This window comes from Echiichthys vipera, assembly GCF_963691815.1.
Source record: "Echiichthys vipera genome assembly, chromosome: 17".
In the NCBI taxonomy this organism is placed as follows: Eukaryota; Metazoa; Chordata; class Actinopteri; order Perciformes; family Trachinidae; genus Echiichthys; species Echiichthys vipera.
Window position 1 is genome coordinate 24111988 of NC_139842.1, and position 6491 is coordinate 24118478.

The window sequence follows — 6491 nt, forward strand, 5'->3', positions numbered from 1 at the left end:
CCAGAGGGTAAAGGAGAGGAAAAGCCCGGGTCCTGATGGGATTGGAGGTCGGGTCTTGAGGAACTGCCTAAAAGCTGGCAGACATCTTCAGCTTTATCTTCTCCTGGTCACTCCGGGCTCACAGTGTCCCCTGCCTCTGGAAGGACTCAATTATTGTCCTTGTGCCCAAAAATAAATGCACAAAGACCCTAAATGACTTTAGACCCGTGGCTCTTACCTCCCTGGTAATGAAGTCTTTTGAGAGGACCGTGAAAGACGAGCTCATGAACAATGTTCAGGCAAACTTGGACCCTCTCCAGTTTGCGTATCAGGCAGGGAGGGGGGTTGATGATGCAATAATCACTCTTATTAATATGATTGTGTCGCACTTAGAAGGGACCAAAAGCTTTGTTCGTCTGCTTTTTATTGATTTTACATCTGCTTTTAACTGCATCCAGCCCCATATTTTAGTGGATCGTCTCTCAAATTATAATATCGACAGGGGTCTGATTTACTGGCTGTTGGACTTTTTAAATGTCAGATCACAGCGGATCAGAGCCAATGGTGTCCTGTCAGATGTTCTCTTCTCCTCCACCGCTTCTCCTCAGGGATGCATTCTCTCGCCTCTTTTATTTGTTTTATATACCAATGCATGCCGGAGCTTACACAAGGAACGCCACATTGTAAAGTTTGCTGAGGATTCAGTGATCGTGTCCCTCCTCAGCCATAATGACCCGGTGTCTGGACCTGTAGTGGAGGATTTTATCCGGTGGTGTAAGTCGTCCTTCCTCACCATCAATGTCTCAAAGACTAAGGAAATGACGATTGATTTCAGGAAGACCCTCCCAGCCACCGTTCCCCTGTTCATCAATGACCAAGCTGTAGAGTCTGTCCAGCATTATAAATATCTGGGGACAGTAATAGATGACAGGCTGTCCTTTGAGCATCAGGTTGATTCAGCGTGCAAAAAAGCCAATCAGCGCATGTACTTTCTTCGGAAGCTCAGGAACATAAACATTGATTCATGGAAATGTTTTATTCTTGTTTTATTGAATCTGTCCTGACATTTGCCTTTATCTGCTGGTTTGGGTTAATTAACCTTAAAAACCAGAACAGACTTTAGGGCGTTGTTAGAGTGTGCAGTAAAATTATCCGTACTCCACTCACGGACATAACCATCTTGTACAAAACCAGGGCCCTGAACAAAGCGAGACTTGTCCTGTCCGACCCGAGCCATCCCTTAGCACCTGAATTTAAACTGCTTCCATCAAGACGCAGATTTAATGTTTAATGTTTAACTAACAGCTTGTGGTCAGTATCCACAATTATGGGCTTTCCGTAGACATGGTCTTTGAATTTTGTGAAGGCAAACAACAGCCAGAAGCTCTTTTTTTATTTGAGCATATCGCGTCTCAGTGTCTGGGAGAGCATGCGCCACAAGGGCTACTAGTCTGCCATTTTGTAGACATGCTGCTCCTAGTCCATAACATGACACGTCTCTAGTCAGTGTAACTGGCAACTTGACATTGTAATAAACCAACACTGGTGGGCTGGACAGGCTTGACAGGCCTGACTTGAGCTGGTCAAAAGCCTCCTGATGCTGTTGAAACCATATCTGACTCTCGCCGGATGGATTTCGTTCCACCTTGACTCCACCTCAGCTCCACTCAACCATCTGGGATCGCTCCATAGGAAAGTGATTTCAGGTGGTCAAGCCAACCAGGGCGGGGTTTTATATATGTGATGTAGCGGAGAAGCGACTGTTGTGATTCAGACAATAATGGCGGCTTGCATCGAGGAAGCAGGCGTCAACATGGATGCTGCTATTTTATCCGTGTTGTCCAATCTAGAAAATATTTCTTCTTTAAAAGAAAACCAGAGAACGGCTCTGAAGGCTTTTGTAGGCTTTTTGTTGTGGCCTGCATATGCTACCTGGTTCAGTCGAAATTTGCACTTGTCAGGGTTTAACTTGAGATGAACTTCCCGTGCCTTTTCGAGCACTTTTTTATAAGTTGCTGTTGTGTTCAGCCACTCTGCGGCCTCCAATCAGTGGCGATTGCTCTAAGACTGGAAGGTGAACTTTCATTTTTATTATGAGAAGGCCTCAGCCTGATCAAACAAAGGAAAAGACTAGGCCCAAAAGCCTGGTAGCCTTTGTCCCTGAGCGCATGGTCACAGACAAAGGCCTGCCATGCAACTCTCCCCCAACAGGTCACACCCAGGTGTGAACTCTCCAAGGGATCCCCAAACTGTCAGTCCCTTGGCTGACCTGACCTCTGGTGATGACATCACCATCTAGTCTTTAAAACTGTAGGACACCTCCTGCTCACTCTCTTTTCTTGGACTTTTTTCTTGGATTCACTTAAATCGACGCTCTCCTGCTGGATCCAGGGACCAGCTGCCTGCTGTCCCCTAGGCCCTGAACATGGCCTGTATGGAGTAGGATCAGCAGCCAGGTTAACCAACCGGTTACCAACCCAACTGAGCAGAACAAAGAGCAATCTGATTCCTCTTTTGTCTAAGAGCAAACAACCAGAACAAGAATCTTTTCTTCAACCAGATTCCTTCACAAGGAATACAACTTATCTTTCCCATCTCATGGCCTGGTAACTAGTCACCAACTGGGCATTACTAAATGTTATAGGACTGTATGAACGGCTAGACAGAACTGTAACGTTGGTATAACCTGAATTATAACTTCTGAGGTCTTCAGCCTGCTGGCCTTTGTGTAACTTATATGTTCACACCATCTCTGCAGGGGTCCAAGCCCACACCTCTCCTCTTGTTTCACACACACACACACACACACACACACACACACACACACACACACACACACACACACACACACACACACACACACACACACACACACACACACACACACACACACACACACACACACACACACACACACACACACACACACACACACACACACACACACACACAACACACACACACAAACACACAAACACACACGCAAACACACAAACACATTTGCTGTTAGCTTTAGTTAGTTTATTGTGTGTTTTGTTTGTGCTTTTATTAATTTTGTTAATAAATGTTTGTGTTTACCAAATGTCTGTTTATTTAATGTTACACAAAGATGAATGAGCCAGCTTCTACTAAGAAAAGAACTTTTAAATCCTTCAACTAATTAAACTATTACACTTATCGGTGTTTAACCCTTAATTAGTAGTTTAATATATTTAATGAGACTTTAATATTAGTTGTCACTCCGTCTATGACGGTGGTGCCCCGAGGAACTCTGGTTTGACTAGAGTCATTTTTATTATTATCTTTGATAATTATTGGTGATAACTAATATTTCCTTGATTAATGATAAGTTTATTGAGAATAACCAATCTCAATCTTAGGGTGAGTCAAGGCCCTACATTTAATTGGTTCTCCGTGTAAAGTTTTTAATAAATTAAAGTTATTCATTTTCGGTAATTTTTCTTTATTAATTTTCTTTTTCAAATATTTAATTTGATAGTCACACTTTTGCTCCAATTAACCTAGAGTACCTACAAGAGGACACTGGTCAAGTCCCTGGAAAAGACGCCTAGTTGGTACAACAAGGTCACGGATCATTTTCTTGAAAAGGAACAAAGGGTAGAATTTACATATAGATAAAGAAACACAATTATGGTGTAGGCCGGAAAAATGAGCCACCCCTCCTTGAAAGACCAGCAGCGGCCACTGCTTCCAATGATGATGCCATCATGATGACTGAGCAGGGCAACCCGCACACAGTTTGTCCATGGAGCACTGATACACTTTGCTTGGGGCATCCTTGGAAACCTGTAGCGCCTCAATGGAGTGCTGAATGTGGTCAGCAATGATGAGTCTTGTTAAGGCGTCTTTGCCAGAAAGAATTGTTTGCATCCAAGACCGCGAACACTGTTGCCCCAGACACAACCCCCATGTCAATACATGCATAAAATCCTAGCAGTGGTTGTACCACTCTGTCCACAATAAAAAAAGTGAGAGTAGAAGCTCTTTTAACCGGCAATGCAGTGTAACAATGCCACTGGTCTCAATTTTGATGCCTCCATTAGCGACAAGGCTGGCTGCTTTCTTCTGCTTCATGAGCCTACGTCCAGACTTTATATAATCTTTGTCTGAGACGCTATGTTGTTGTTGGTGTGTCTTTAAGCCCCCCTCTTGAAAAGGTCTTCTCTGATTGGTCAGTGTTTCCCAGTCTTCTGCATTTGTGCTCTTGTTGTCTCTATACCATCCTTCATTGCAGCCGGTAAAAATGACTAATTAGTTGGTAGACTTTCTAACATGCAAAACCAGCATGAATGTGATCCAAAAATCGAGGGAAATGAAAAACATCTGCAACCGAGGTTAGTGCAGGTTTCGCTGGTGTTTCCATTAATAATGCCAGCTGGGACCCGGCCTGGCTCTGCATTAGTCTCCATTCAAGTGCAGTGACTGTACTTAATCTAACAATCAACCCACTCAGAGATGGAAAGTAATTTACCAAACTGAATATTGTTAGCATTTATATGACATTTTACCTGTTTATCTGACCTGAAAAATCCATCTGAGCATTTGAAAGCTGACATAACTGATGGGGACATCAGCTGATGGGGCTTAAAGTCCACTGTCATTGTGACCCCTAGTTTTAGGACAGAACAGCAAACAGCTGTACATGTAAATGAGTCTCTATTCTATTTATTTATTTTAATATATGATAATATCTAAACCTCATTCATTCTTTCTCAGCTTCCTGTGTGATAAAATGATACTCTTGTCCTCCTGACATCCTCCTCATCACTGAACTACTGAACTATTCTGTATTCAGTGCCTCACCATTTTGTGCTGTGCTTTGGCCCTAGAAGCTGCAAATGGCTGCTAACAAACGAGATCAGAGAGGTCATCCCCTACTATATAAACGCAGGCATCTCAATTTAGACTTATAGATCTAGTACTTCCTCTGTCTTAAACAAAGGTGTGTACACAGACTAAATCATTTTAAAACATGGAAAACTGGCTGCTGAATATGCCAGTGTAGAATACTAGCTAACAAGACGAGTCTACAAACATGCTAGCTGCTCTCTGAGCATGTACATCGCCACAGCTGCGATTTGAGTTAAATGCTAACATCAGCATGCTAACATTGTCGGTGTCAAGGATAGCAAGCTTATGTTTAGGAGGTGTAATGTTTACCAAGTTCACAATCTTAGTGTGTTAGCATTCTAATATTTGCCAATTAACACTAAACACAAAGTACAGCTGAGTCGGATGGGAATGTCATGTGTTTTACAGGTTATTTGGTCATAAACTAAGTACTGAACAAATTAAAATTTCGACCTGACAATGGCCTGATTGTTGAAACAATGTATTTCCAATTCATCCGGAGAGGAACATAAATAACTGAATCAGATTTGATAACAATCCATTCAATAATTGATACATTTCACTGAACCTCATGTTAGCGCTAGAGTAAGGGTTAGCACCATAGACTGTATAAAAAATGAACGTAGCCTCTCTATCAAGGTTTGTTCTCTCTACTTGATCCAATCATATTTGCCTCTGGGATTTGCCATCTTGACGAACTTTGACTCCTCCTCATTTCCTCTTACCAAAAAAGGGCATTGATGTGATGATGGGGGGAGGGAGATACGGGCGACTGACTGACGTTTACTGAATTAGCAACATTAGCACCACCGCCCGGGAGTTGGCTAACAGCACACGCTGCTAGATAAACAGGACCGGGAGTCATTTTTTTTATTTCACGTGTCTCTAGCACAGATTACAACATCTCCGCGATTCAAGTACAGGCACTCCCGTGTCACTCTAGTGGAAAACACACTGGCTCAAGGAGTTAAGTGTAGGCAGCATTTATGATTTAAACTGATATTCAACACAGTACCATGCTCAGACTGTAAAACACCGACCCTCACAGCCTGAATCCTTCTGGTGCTCCATATTAGCATCAAGTGTATGTCTCATAGATAGCAGGCTGTACTGCAAGTCATGGTGCAAGTGCGGCTATTTGATTAGCATAAGAGAGCTAACGTTAACACGGTGTGTTTCTAAACCATCTGTTAGTACAGTTGATTGAAGAGCAAACCATCTTATCACCATAGTAACACCACCACACAAATGACCACAGTCCAGGTCGAGATGATGGAGTTAGCATGCTAATGATGCTAATCCTGACAACTAGCCTCCGAGGAGAAGTGAGGGCCAGAGGCTAACTGTCACTCAAGACGCCACGCCCCTAATTATTCATAAACTTTAACCTTCAATAAATTAAAAACTAGCCCGGTACAAAAAAATTCACCCTCCTCAGTGTTGTCATGGAGATATGACCTAAACATACAGACTAGAATGTTTTTTGTACCAGGTCTTAAACAGGTTTAATAATGCTGTGAAAAAGGCCTGTTTAACATGGGGGTCAACGAGAAACTGCTCTGTTATGAAACCTGCCCCTAGTGGACACTCTGAGAACTGCCGTTTTGGGCACTTCCTGATTGGATCAACCTGGAAGTCGC